At 32.3% G+C, this 15,364-nt stretch overlaps 1 protein-coding gene across 1 annotated transcript in view; it reads right to left on the bottom strand.

Annotated features, from left to right (window-relative positions):
- LOC108542668 (adhesion G protein-coupled receptor L3-like) overlaps positions 1 to 15,364 on the bottom strand; it is a 405,430-nt gene that overhangs the window by 267,984 nt on the left and 122,082 nt on the right. The gene's annotated exons all lie outside the window — the stretch shown is intronic.

Genomic DNA, 15,364 nt, shown 5'->3' with positions numbered 1-15,364 from the left:
GCGATCTAGGCTCACTGCAAGCTCCGCCTCCCAGGAGTTCACTCCATTCTCCTGCCTCAGGCTCCTGAGTAGCTGGGACTACAGGCGCCCGCCACCACGCCCAGCTAATTTTTTGTATGTTTTTAGTAAAGACTGGATTTCACCGTGTTAGCCAAGATGGTCTCTATCTCAGGACCTTGTGATCTGCCCGCCTCGGCCTCCTAAAGTGCTGGGATGACAGGCGTGAGCCACTGCGCCCGGCTTTTTTTTTTTTTTTTTTTGAGATGGAGTTTCGCTCTTTTTGCCCAGGCTGGAATGCAATGGCGAGATCTCGGCTCACCATAACCTCAGCCTCCCGGGTTCAAGCGATTCTCCTGCCTCAGCCTCCCGAGTAGCTCCATCCCGGTTAATTTTGTATTTTTAGCAGAGACAGGGTTTCTTCATGTTGGCCAGGCTGGTCTTGAACTCCCAGTCTCAGGTGATCCACCCACCTCGGCCTCCCAAAGTGCTGAGATTACAGGCGTGAGCCACCGCGCCTGGCTAAATATGCATATATATATATGGATTTAGGGCTTACTTTGTGTAAGCCTTTACCACAGTATAATTTCACCAACCACTGTTACCATAAATAAGTTTAAAAGAAAAGGTAAATATATGAGTCTTACTTTCATCTCAGGCTGCAATATTCATTCAGAAATTATTCTACATATTAACTACATTACTTTTCTAAACATCTCTGTAAATCTGTGAACATCATGGATTTATGTTTACAAAAGATGCTACTCTTTTTGTTTGAATGTCAAAAGTTTCAGTACTGAAAATCAAGGCAAAGTATCTCAATAACAATGTATGATGATTAAAATAGATTATTATGCCTAAAATTTTATTTTCATTTATGTTTAATTTATGTTATTCTAAATAGCTTATTTTAAACAGTAAGCATATAGATACAAACTAAATTAAAATGCAGTTTGAACATAATTCATTCAACAGAGGTTAATTGAATGCTCACTAAAATGCAAAGCAGTGGTCTAGAAACATGGAATACAATATTGAAGAAAACATGAAACCTATTCTCCAGGATTGTACAATTCAAGATGAGGAATCTTGCTGAGAGGTGTCAAACATTAATAACTTCAAGCACTGAAAAAGAAACTTTATTGAACAAAAGTAGTATAGTTGCCTCCTCTTAAAGTCTTCACAGATTTATCTTAGGAAATCAAAATACTAAAGGAACATAATCCAAATCCTGAAGACACCGTCTTTTACAGTGAGCACCTTTCAAACTGATCAATCAAGCACAAATTGGGCCCACTCGCCTGCCTGCCTGCCTGTCTGCCTGCCTGCCTGCCTGCCTGCCTTCCTTCTTTCCTTCCTTCCTTCCTTCCTTCCTTCCTTCCTTCCTTCCTTCCTTCCTTCCTTCCTTCCTTCCTTTTTCCTTTCATTCTTTCTGTCTGTCTTTTTTTTTTTTTCTTTGTCCTGGAGATTGATACCTATTTTCAATAATTTCAGATTTTAGAATTAAATTTAAAATCTTCTGAAAAGGAATATTCAAAATTGTTTACTGAGGAAAGTATTAATATGCTTCATTCTGTCAAAATAAAAACCAAAGTCTTTAACAAAAGGCAAAATTACACAAATCAATCGGATGTTTTGATATTGCTATTTATGGCATGGTAGTTAAGAGCACAGATTCTGGAGCCAGACAACCTGATCTCAACTACTGTTCTACTACGTTGGGCAAGTCATTTAACTACATAGCATCTCAATTTTCCTGTTGACGGTCATTTACTATAGCATCTCCATTTTCCTATCTATGTAATGGGTAGGGTGATATTACTTAATTCATATGGTTCTATGAACATTAAATGAGTTAAAATTTGTAATTTTTAATTACATAAAATACATAATAATAGCCAAGAACAGTGCTGGCATGTGGTAGGTGCTATAGCATTGGCAATTATTTTGTCCTACTCATCCTTTCAATGTGAATCCATAAGAAGCAAGATCATTTGATAATTTAACTAAAAAAAATTTTATTTATTACTATTGTATACATAGGCTCCTACAGTACTAAATATGGACACAATAGATATAAAGAGTTTTCTCTTTAATTTCATTGATATTACGAGAAACAAAGCTCATTCTAGATAATCTCATAACGTTTTACCTTTACAAACAGTGAAAGCATTGACAAGAAATTAAATACGTGGCTGAGATAAAACAGAGACTAAGTGAAAAGGAATCATGCACAACATTTTCCTTTTGTTTTCTCTTACACAACTCTGACGCACAAGAAAACCTGAAAATCCATTCTCAAATGTCATAAGTGTATAACTCAGAAAAGAAATTTTGAAAGCGATTGTTAATTTAAAATTACATTATTTAACATGCAGAAAATAACTGACAGCTACTTGAAGAGGGATATTTAAGTTGACAGATAATTGACAGATTCATGAACAAGATCACAATGCTCTATCCTAGCAAACCTCAACATTCTATTTCTGTGTCTTTTTTGCCTTCCTCTGTGACCATGGAGTATACAAGAGTCAAAAGTTGTTATCAGGAGATATATGTATACACACACATACACATACAAACACATACACACAAATAGAAGGTAAATGTATATATATCATTGCATTACTAGAAGAAATTATGAGCTGCCATCTAGATGAATTATTTATTCATTCTCTTAAACACGTAATACTAAATTTCTACCACAGTAGATTTTACAGAAAATGCAAATTAGTAGAACAGTTTTTCTCACAACCCATACTGTAGTGAAAACAAAAAAAAAAAAGCAGGACACAGTAAAGTAAATGAAGTCACAACATAGAGAAGAATTAACCTTCCTTTAAGTACTTATCACATTTTACACACTGTGCTAGATATTACACAAATTTCTTAATGTAATTATTCATACAAATATATAAAGCAGATAACATTGCTCCATGTTTACTGAGAAGGAAAATCAGACATGTTATGTGTCTAGAATTTCAGGCCAAATTGACTTCAACATTAGTGCTCTTTCCTCTATGGCACAAATAAACAAGAAAATAAATGAAAATAATTAGGAACATTAATTGTGCAAAGGAAGGGTACAACATGGGATTTCCAAAGAAGACTTAGGCCTTGCTTAAATGAAACATTATTTGATTGTGAAGAGTGGAGAACCCAGAACAGCATGGATGCAAGAGGCAGGCAGGAAAGCATGCAGAGAAGAGAGGACAAAGAACACACAAAGGGTGGTGCTTTTCAGGACACCACCCTAATTACCTCCGCATCTGTCGGAGGAGGAAAGAACATTATTTCCATAGTGAAGGATGAGTATTGCTATTGTTAACTTTGGATTCAATTACAACCAGAATCATTTATTTCATATGATACTTATTTCACAATGTTGAAACAATGGGTGAAAGTTATTTTATAGAAAGAATAAGAAAGTACATACCTATTAGTTATTAATAATGATTTCTTTTAAGGTATTACAGCAGGACAAAGAGCCATCTCTACTCAGACATTTGACATTTGATTTAGGCATAGGGATTTGTTTTCATAATTATAATGTAAATAGAGGTGGGAAATGGAATTTATAGGAATAAAAACTATTGTTTGAGGAGGGTGACATGTTCTCACACTCCAGCCTTACCACCTGCCTCTCTCTTACTCGCAACTCCAATACTGTGCTAATTAGGGGACATATAATAAACTTGCAATAATTATACAATATAAGTTTTAATAGCTAATAGATTTCTCATAACCTACAGAAATATATATTACCACTCTGAATTATAGCAGTTTTTTAAAAGAAAACTTCTTATGATAATTTTTCCATTGAAATGTTGTCATTAACTTCACCAAACAAATTTCTTTTCTTATAAAAATCTTGGTGGTTACCTGTTTTCAAACAAAACTAAGTTCACTGTTCTTCACAGTATCTAAAAGTTAAAAGTGAAGTTGATTAATACTCACATCATTAATGTTTAGGTTTAGAATTTTAAAGTTGTGTTATTTGATACTAGTTCCACTAAAAGTTAGAAAAGAATACAGTATGGAAAGAAATTCTACAAAAAGCTTAAATAACTAAAGTCTTCCCTCATTAGCTACTTGAAAACTTCCTTATTTATTAACTATGCTACTTTTTATTCAAATCTAACACAACTATACTCTAAAAGAATTTTAATTTTTTGTTGTTATTCCTTTCAACAAAAGTCAGTCTTCTAAATGGGAGACATTGATTTTACTTTCTGGAAACTTTCATCTTGAATTCTAGTGTCATAATTGTTTCCCCAGTTTAATTTTTTAATGTTATTTTCTTTTCAAATCATGCTAAAAATTTATATTTCTATCTTATATTAGCTTCCTTTCTATACACCAAATAGAGGTTAACATTAGAGTCTCAAAACTGCTTATCTTGGGAATGTGTTAGCTACTCTTAAATCACATTTCTGTAAGATAATTTACTCTCAAACATTCCCCAAAGTATACTGAATATTATTGTACTTTTCCCATCATAATACCATGGACAAGAAACTATATTTTCTTTATAAATGTTTAAATTTCCCTAGCTCTTAACTTTTCACTTGTTATACATTCTAACTACAAATTCTACTTCAATATTGACTTTACAGATTTTTATTAATCCATACCTTATTTTGCGTATTTACTTGTATTTGTCATATACTTTTTGGAGGCCATTATTTTCTGACATGTTTGGCACATACAAAATATAAAAAATGTCATTTGGCATTATTGTAATGGTGAATTGGTATATAGACCTACAGCCTAATTTCTAATTGTAATATAGGAGTTTCCCATTAAGCATGTTTTGTTTTGTTTTGTTTTCCTTGTTCCATAGAGGAAAATCGTAGCTATGACCTTACAATTTTAGGAGCGTTCAGAATTATCACTTGGGTGTTATCTATATTCTTCCAGGGTTTGTATATGGACTTTAAAATTTGAAAAATTTAAAACCATTTTGGTTTAAAAATCAAAACAAGCCTTCTCCATAAATTACCTTTTTAATGTTATAAAATCAATTCATAGCAACGTGGTATAAAATTGTATCTAGGTATAATTTGGCACCTAGATAAAACGGTAAAAATAATATAACATTGACATATGAAGAAAAGAAATAAGGGCAGGCATGGTGTCTCATGCCTGTAATCCCAACACTTTGAGATACCAAGGTGGGAGGATTGCTTGAGGCCAGGAGTTCAAGATCAGCCTGGTCAAAAAGCAACACCCTGTGTCTACAAAAATAGTAAAAAAGAAGTGATACAAATTTCAAAGAAGAATAACCCAGTTGTTTTATTTAATCATTTGTCACTTCATTAACAAGTAAAGAAAATATCTGATATCAGAGCAACAAAGTAATTGTGATTTGTGTGCACATAGCTCTCTACCTTTGTAAATAAGATCTGTCCAAAGTAACCAAAGATAGCCAAGCATTTCTTAGAAATTTAATTTAGTAAATTAAACTTAGTAAAATTAGAAAATATATTTCAACTAGAATAATTATGCATAAATGCTTAGGTGAGGGACTTAAATGCTTATTATTCAAGATTCCATTATTTTCCAATATTGCAGAATCATAGGCACATTACAGCAATACTTCATAATCCATGCCCTACGAAGTGACAGATGACATCTCTCACAAAAAAAATCTTTCCAAAAGTGGTTCTACATGGAAGACTCCTTCTGATGTGAATGAGAGCTCTATGATACAATTAACCCAGGGAAAAAGAGTAGGACAGCAAGAAGAAAAATTACCTGACTATAACACAGGTTCTTTCCATCACCATCCTATCAAATGTTAATATATTTGGTATGATCATCATTGGGCAAAAGCAAAATGGGTTTTAAAGGAGTTTGAACTCAGTAAAATATATTATGTTTTGTAAATTTTAGCTATAATTTACAATGTCTGAAACTTACACATATGCTTATCTTTTAAGGTTTTCTTGTTTTCTTGAAAATTATATGTATTGTTTCTCAATTTACAGAAGGTATGTGAATATACTATGGAACTATAAAGCATCATTAGTTTGGGTCCTCACATTATTCATAGAGTTTCTCCTGAAAATTTGACTCTGAAAACCAAGGCACTTACAGTAAGATTCAAGGATCTTTTCTTTTTTTTCAATATTGAGGAGGTCAAATAACCTTGTATTAAATAAGTATGAAGAAAGCATTTAACCATTGAGTTTACTTAGCAGCAACAATGAGTTAAATGAATACTTTCTTAAATAGTGCTAACTCCCTTTGGAAATTTATAGAGGACAAACTTTCAATCACCTTTAATATTTTCAAGAAACATTTAATTCAACAAATTTACATGTGTGTTTCTTTGTTAATTTATTACAAGTGTGCACTGTGTTTGGTCACGGGGATGTGTTAAGATATACAAGGCATAATTCCTGCATTAAAGAAGAAGGAGGAAGAACCAGTGGAAGACGAGAAGGAAATAATAAGGAAGAGAAGGAAACAATGAGGAAGATAAGGAAGATGAAATAACGCAGTAAATACAAGTGGTAAAATATAAATCCAAATTTGATTAAGAAGAAGAATTGAAAAAAACAGAGGTGATAACACACCTTGAAAGATCTGGAAGACCTGTGAGAGTGGTAATTGTGCTATAATTTGAAGAATGTCTAAGATCTCACTCAACAGTAGGTGGAGGAAGAACGTTTTGGATTAAGAGTTGCTATGGTAAAGATAAAGAGGTGGTAAAAGGCAGCGTGTTGCAGAACTGCAAGTCATCTGGTTTCTCAGGAAGAAGTGAGGAGCCGTAGACAGTAATAGGAAGGATCTATTAGGGTGGAATAGGAAATATTTTGAAGACTATACCAAGGAATATAAATTCAATTTGATTTGTTTCAAATCATGAAATTTATAACAGTTAAAGACACAAAATATAACAACACATATAAATTATTGCAAGTATTGTCTTTTAAGAATGGGAGTAAATATTTATAGCAAAGATATCCCCAAAACTGTTATAGTCCTCTACATTGCTCCTAAATATTCAAACCTTTTGTTACAAATTCAATTTTTTAAATGATCTTTGGTTTGATATGAGGAGCCTGAGTCAATAGAAGTCTTAAATGAATCATTATATTAATAAACTATTATTTAGAGAGTGACATCACAGAAAAAATGCAGCTTTTGCATTTTTTAGTATAATATTTTTGTCACAGTCCCAAATTTGCATAACACTGCTTAGCAGTCATTATGCTATTTGAGATCAAATATTGATTCCAGATAATTACAGCACTTTTAGATAGAATGGTATTGTTCTGCAACTGGCAGCAACGACTTACCTGGATAGATGTATATTTTATAACATATTCAAGTCAAACACAACTTGGAAGAAATTTCATCTATAGTAAATATGTATTTACCTTGACCTAGAACTGAATGTAGCCATATTTTCCTAGTCCTTCATATCTGCACAGATTTTTTTTAAAAAAAACTAAGCTACTGTTTTCAAGTACAAAACATCAAAAAATCTGGGCTATGAGGAGCAGCATGAATACAGGACATAATATGAGCTTTGGAGTGTGAAAAGGACAGTTTTAAGTTCTTTCTCTTCGAGTTGTGAGCTGTATGACATAAGCAGATTATTTAAATTTTCTATACCCTAATGTTCACATCTGAATTTTATACTTATTTTACCAGGTGGTTTAAGGCTTAAATAAAGGTAATATATATAAGAAGCTATAAAGTTTCCTGGCAAGAGTAGGCATTCAATCAATGAGAAAAATTCTTGTTCTCATTTAGTGAAGGATTTACATTTAAAAGTGGGGTTATAAATGGTAAATTAGATTGCATTTAGTGGTAAGCGGGATAAAAGAGCATTTAGTAAAAGATTGTGAGTGGTCAAGTAGAAAAGGGGATAGAATCAGAAGGTCCATTGTAAATACCATGCTTTTAGAAGATTAAATTGGTCATGGTATATAGGAGAAAATGGAGAGAAAAGAAAAATACCTTAGGCAATCAGTGTCAGTAACAATATTTGCCAGAGTTAGTATGGTGGGAGTTCACAATGACCTATAAGTCCAGCATGTGATTTAAATTAATATATTATTTGAAGAACGTTAAGTCAACAATTTTTCAAATTGTAGAAATATCACTGTTATGTCTTGTCAGTGTGGAAGTAAACATAAGTCATGAGGGAAAACAGAAGGGAAAAAACATAGGATGGGCACAGAAGATACAGTAAAAAGTTGAATCAAATTGGGAGTAGGGAGAGTAGTTAAGGTATAAAGTGATACTTCCACTACAACTTTGAGTCATGCCTCCATTCTTCCCTCATTTCTTCCCTGCAATCCCCTATATAAGTTTCAGAGAGATCAGAACAAGAAAGACTTATTTCTCTTCAGTGAATTTTATGGTTAACCTTAATTTTAAGATTACCTAAAACATGTTTCAAGCAATTAGATGCCAAATCTCAACACATCATCTGAAACACTGGCAAATAATATTTATTCTTTTATTGCTGAAGTAAAAAAGGCACATGCCCTTATAATTATATTTTAAATATTATAACTTGATGCTAAGTTAGAAGACAAATAATCTCTCTAGGGTAATTTTAATAAGAAATTTTTCTAGCATAAAAGTTTCATTTAATTGTCTCTCAGTGTTGTGATTTAATAAATGTCTGTTAATGTCTAGAAACAAATTTATATTTAATGAACATTGCTATTTTTTGGCTGTAGAGTAGCACATCTATTATGCAAGAAATAGATTAACGTTCGACACAGGATCACTTTCTTATGAGGTGCCCTTGAGTTAACATCTTTTCTGAGATCCCATAAAGCATTTGATTGGAGAACATTTCCAATAGGCTTTGATAATATTTGTCTATATTGATATGTTCAACTGGAAATAAAATCAGTGAGTTTTAAACTAAAGGTATATATAAATAATTATGTTAAAATCAATTAATCTGGAAAACACTTGCTTGACTACCCAANTCTAGCATAAAAGTTTCATTTAATTGTCTCTCAGTGTTGTGATTTAATAAATGTCTGTTAATGTCTAGAAACAAATTTATATTTAATGAACATTGCTATTTTTTGGCTGTAGAGTAGCACATCTATTATGCAAGAAATAGATTAACGTTCGACACAGGATCACTTTCTTATGAGGTGCCCTTGAGTTAACATCTTTTCTGAGATCCCATAAAGCATTTGATTGGAGAACATTTCCAATAGGCTTTGATAATATTTGTCTATATTGATATGTTCAACTGGAAATAAAATCAGTGAGTTTTAAACTAAAGGTATATATAAATAATTATGTTAAAATCAATTAATCTGGAAAACACTTGCTTGACTACCCAATAATTAAAAGTAAAAAATGGATCTCATGTTCTTTCTATATGTACAATTGGTAAAATAGAACCTTTACTCTTTAAAATAAAATCACTCATAAAATCTCAAATATTCATGATAATTAGTTGTGAAAAACAAGTCTAAATGAACATATCTATAATTTTAAATATATTCAAAAAATTAACAACTATTTACAATATGTCATTTATGATAACAATCAAGGATTGATTTTTATGATTCCAAGTCTAGTAGAAATCAGGAAGGGCAAGTAAGTTACACTTAAAACATTCAGAACATAATAGGTGTCTATCTGAAAGCAAATAAATCCATTTCAAAAGGAATGTATGAATTTATTCCAAAATCTACAGAGAACCAAGAAAAATGATCATCTTCCTCATAATAACTACTAACATTTATTAAGTGCTTACTATGCCAAACACTGTTCTGAAAGCCTCCCATGTATTAACTCATTTAATTGTTTCTAACTATGAACATTATTGTTAATCGTATAATAACTCCATAAGAAAGAGGCTATTTTATTCCTAATTGGTAAATGAGGAAACCGAGGGATGGAGAGTTAAAGAACTTGTTGAGGCCACATAGTTAAAATTAATCAAGCCCAGATTTGCATCTAAGCAGTCTAGACCCAAGGGTTGTGTTTTCAGTCTTCAGATTCTACTGCTTCTCATTACCCCTGTACTGACTACAGACTCTGTAGCATATCTTTTTTTTTTTTTTTTTTTTTTTTTTTAGACGGAGTCTCGCGCCCAGGCTGGAGTGCAGTGGCTGGATCTCAGCTCACTGCAAGCTCCGCCTCCTGGGTTTAGGCCATTCTCCTGCCTCAGCCTCCCGAGTAGCTGGGACTACATGCGCCCGCCAAATCGCCCGGCTAGTTTTTTTGTATTTTTTAGTAGAGACGGGGTTTCACCGTGTTAGCCAGGATGGTCTCGATCTCCTGACCTCGTGATCCGCCCGTCTCGGCCTCCCAAAATGCTGGGATTACAGGCTTGAGCCACCGCGCCCGGCCATATCTTATGTAAAGGAGTTTATGTGAGGAGCTTTCAGCTAGGTGTGATTAGTCTTTAACTTGTGGGATGAATGGAGTGAGGTGAAGACCTAGAATATAGCTATAACCTGAAATATTAAAACAAACTTTAGCCTGCAAGAATCATGCCATAAACAGAAGACCCTCAATATCTTCACTCTGAATAATTTCTATCTGGCATTATATATGTCTTTGACACATCTGAAGAGATAGCAATAACCCATTTTACTCATGCATGTATTAGGTAAATGAAGGGTAACATCACAGATTTCATTAGGAGAGTAACCAAGAATCATGATCTTCCAGGTTCTCAGAAGGCAAACCATTGCTTTTTAAGTTACAACAAAAGTTGAAAACAATCAGAAAAAAAAAAAAAGAAAGGTACTTCCCAAATAAAAGTTTTTAAAAGATTTCAAAATATATCAATATAATTTCAATCAGTAAGAGTATTTAATTCTGTTATTAATTTTCCTAAAAAGGGAACTGAGATTATTCTGAATATTACTGAGAACAACCAAATATATCTTCAAAGTTGAATTAGTTGTGACTTTCTCATACTAATTCTAACTCAAAGATGCAACTTGGTATATGATAGGCCAACGTATCCTCAAATGTTTCTAATATTTACTGCATTTTTACTATTTTAGAGCCTTTATGTTTAGGATAGACTAATAAGCCTTATACCCATGGCAACTGAATAAATAAAATCACCTGAGTAGTTCATGATTCATAATCATGACAATATATTGTATCTAGTGACAATGTGTGTTATAAATGGAATTCCAGGATTTGATTTAAATATCAAATCAATGTCATCCTTATCCTGTGAAATTCTAAAATCATTATCAATACCAACTGGCACTATAGTCAAGTTTGGTTAAAAAAAAATTCCATAGCTGAGAATAATGAGCTTTAAATATCTTCTTAAATAATCCAAATCATATGAAGCTACAGTATGCCTTTCAGGATCTAAACTAGGAAACCACATCTCATTTCTTAACACTGTTTCTCTGAAAACAATGACAGTTCCTAAATAACTGACTTAAAAATAAAGCCTAGAATAGAGAAGTTGTAAGAATTGTGGTAGTAAAGTCAAATTCATCCTATTCCAACTCCTTCCAGTGGATAAGGAAAAAATACACATCTACTTACACTTTCTTTGAACACTTTCTAAGACAAAGAGGAATGCAGGGGAAGGTATATCTCATGATGAGCTAGGTTAACATAACATCATTTCACTGATGTTTGGTTATCATGAAGGTCAGTCCCATGTATCTCTTTCACATGGACAATTTGAGTTTAAAACCCTTGGTATTCACTTTTTTTTTTTAATTTCAGTATTTTTTTCAAAAGGGGCTTAAACAGTAATGAGAAAAGATTACTGTAAAATAATGGAAATAAATACATGTATAGCAGAAAAATTAACACCTTTAAAATAATTATTTACATAAAAAGGATATCTGTATAATAACTCTTAAATTGTTCTTGAGATTATGAAAGAAATGTAGTCTCTTGCAATTCACAAAATATTGCAATATAATTTCCCCATATTTCATTATCAGTAGTGTATCAGTAGCAACCAGGCAAGAGAGAAAATACACATGTTTTTGATATTATCTCATCTCAGTATGGCATACCTAGATGGGTCTCAAATTAAACACCTTTCTTAATGGCCCATTATGGAATATCAGTGCCTAAAATACCCAAAGGGAGGCAGGGACAATTACTGCCAAAGGAGAGTTTCTAAGGTTGTGCTAGATGATGCAGTATTTCTGCTGTAACTTTAGCTTGATTGAGAATTTATTTAAATACATATTTATCATTTTAAAATCAATAGCTAACATAGTAAGTTTACAAAGACATATTTTGAAAATATAAATTCAACAACACATTTTTTTACAGTAATGGTTTGATAATTTGCATTTATACATAGCTACCAAATTATGTAATAGGTCGTTTTACAAAAGCTAACTTTTAAAATAGATGATTGAGCCACAAAGTATAATCTCCATGGGGAAGAATACAATACTGAAAGTAATTTTAATCCTTGAAGTTCTTCATAATTATACATAATTATTGAATTATTCAATTATAAGAACTCTTAAAATAAATACAACTTAGTAGAATAAGATAATAACAATAATAACAGCTTTTTTTGAAGGGTTTTTAATAGGTGTCAACATACTGATAACATTATTTCATTTCATTCTAACTATGGTAATGTTTAATATTTGGCTCCAGCTGGAAATAAAGTAAGGGAACACAGATTGACTGTGATGGAAAATCCATCAGAAACAACCAAGCTGGCAGATTATTAAAAATATGATATCTAATACCCTGAAGCTAACATTTTATTTAAATCTTCGCAGAATTGACTTCACGGTGATGACCAATAAAGCAGTGATGACCTAACTACGGAAAGGATTAGATAGAGATATTGACATGCCAAGTTCCAGGATAAGGAAGACTGCTTTGCAGTCAAAAATATCTCCTCAGCTTTTAGGATTTTAATTGGTAGTCAAAATAGAAACTTGGTAGGCAAAATGGAAATAGATCCAGCAAATGGAATGGATCCATTTGTTCCACTCATCTTCCTTAGTTAGTCCTATCAGTGTAGAAATTGAACTGGAGCAGCATTAGACAAACTATAAAGCACCGTACCATGTTCCAGGTGTCACTTAGCAAAAGGCTGTGAGAAAACAGTAAGTCAAAAAAAAAAAAAAAAAAAAACAGGGGATGAGGGGAGAATTTCCAAGTGGTAGGACTTAAGTAGAAAAGGAATCACTGGACTTATTTGGCTAATATCTTTAAATACATGAGCAGAACGTATTTAATGTATTTAAATATATGAGCAGAATATATTATGAGTTAGGTCCTGTTTCGATGCCTATAATTAAAGAACTTTATAACAGAACACATTATACTTAGTTATTAATGTACTCTTACTAATTCATATATATTATATATTTATATAAACGTACATATAACTAGTTATGATAGCATATAGTTTTTAATTATGACATTCATTCATGTATTTATAAAATAAATATTGGAACTCGAAATTTCATAATTTCTTTTTTTTTTTTTGACGGAGTTTTGCTCTTGCTGCCCAGGTGGGAGTGCAGTGGCATGATCTCAGCTCACAGCAACCATCGCCTCCTGAGTTCAAGCATTATCCTCCCTCAGCCTCCCGAGTAGCTGAGATTACAGGCCTGCACCACCATGCCCTGCTAATTTTGTATTTTTAGTAGACATGGGGTTTCTCCATGTTGGTCAGGGTGGTCTCGAACTCCCAACCTCTGGTGATCTGCCCGCCTTGGCCTCCCAAAATGCTGGGATTACAGGCGTGAGCCACTGTGCCAGGCCTATAATTTTCTTTAATAACATAGCACAACAAGAGAATGTCTATGAATGCATAATTCAATGCTATCATTATTTAATTGCTATGTATATACATTTTGTATACTTCAGTATATTTTATAATGGTAAAATCAATGACACCACAAAGTAAATATGTCAAGCACTTATTTTTACAATTACACTGAATGACTCCTAAAGATGTCTATACAAATAATATTATAAATTTTATGATGTAGAGCGATAATTAAATCAATCAAATATATATCTTTAACTAAGACAATAGGAAAACCCCAAAGAGGATTTGGTTCGTGGAAAGAACAGTACTTGAAAAAGAACAGCTTCATTAACAAATGTGAAAGTTATGAAGAGGTAAATACAAAAGTGGACAGATATATCTCACTTAGAGTTCTTTACACTGCATACTCTGGGAGACTATGCTATTCACAGCACCTCAAATTTGGAAATTTCAATGAACTCATCCCAGTGATTTGAGTCAGATAGTATTATACAAGGTAATTATTTTTATTTCCCATTAGGTTGTAAGATATATTATATAATTATCTCCAAGTTACATTTGAGTTAATTTAGGCCAAGCAGCAACCCATTCTAGAGACCATGCACCTGAAATACAGAAAACTTGCAAAATAGCAGCATAAAAGTGACTTTCCAAAACTATTTTGACAAAGACTACTTTTAAATATAAAAGCCTGTAGAAAACTTTTTAATACAATTTTATTTTCTTAATAATTAAAACATTTCCTAAAATGGTTTAAAGGCTCCTATTTTATTTAAAATACCACCACTTTGATCCCTGCAAAAAGTCTTTTCTATCTTGGGTGAAACATCTTTGAGTTATGTAGCTTAAAAAATACGTTGACATTTCAGTAAATGAATCATTTCTTTGTTCAGTCTTTTCTCGGCAGAATGGTGATTGACAAGGACAATTCAGGGGCACCTAGGTTCCAGAGTAACCCAAATTGGCAAATTGTACAGAAAGATATATAGTGTCACTGTTTAATACTTGGCTCCAGCTAGAAATAAAGTAAGGGAACACAGATTGACTGTGATGGAAAATCCGTCAGAAATAACCAAGCTGGTAGATTATTAAAAATATGATATCTGAATACTTTTAAGCTAATATTTTACTTAAATCTTCTCAAAATTAATTTCACAGTGATGACTGATAAAGCAGATAATTTTTTACAATGAAAAGTGTTGAAGCAACTTGAGATTAAAGCACTGTTTAATTCAATAACTACATTTGTGCCAATTTTTTGAGAGTTAAAAATTGTGTGAGAATAATTATAAATCATTTATCTGTTTTAGAATCAAAGGTTATCTCTGCTTTATTGTTTTGGCTCTTCTAGCATGTCTGTGATTGTTAAAACAAGACACAGTTTTGACAGCTAACCCCAAATTATTTTCTTCTTTCTTTTGGACATTGATTTATTTTTTAGTGATATTTTAGGTGTTTCCTGAAATATCTCAAGACAATAGCATTCAGAAAGAAAACATATTTTTGCTTTTATGAAGATTTATCTTAGTAATTTTTTAAAAATGCTATGTATGAAAAATGACAGTCTAATCACAAAGTTTACATCTTTTACTTTTTTTTCTAAAAATGTTAAAATAAAGGGAA

The sequence above is a fragment of the Rhinopithecus bieti genome, unplaced genomic scaffold (genome assembly GCF_001698545.2).
Source record: "Rhinopithecus bieti isolate Rb0 unplaced genomic scaffold, ASM169854v2 scaffold_20169, whole genome shotgun sequence".
NCBI lineage: Eukaryota > Metazoa > Chordata > Mammalia > Primates > Cercopithecidae > Rhinopithecus > Rhinopithecus bieti.
This window is presented reverse-complemented; position numbering and strand designations above follow the sequence as displayed.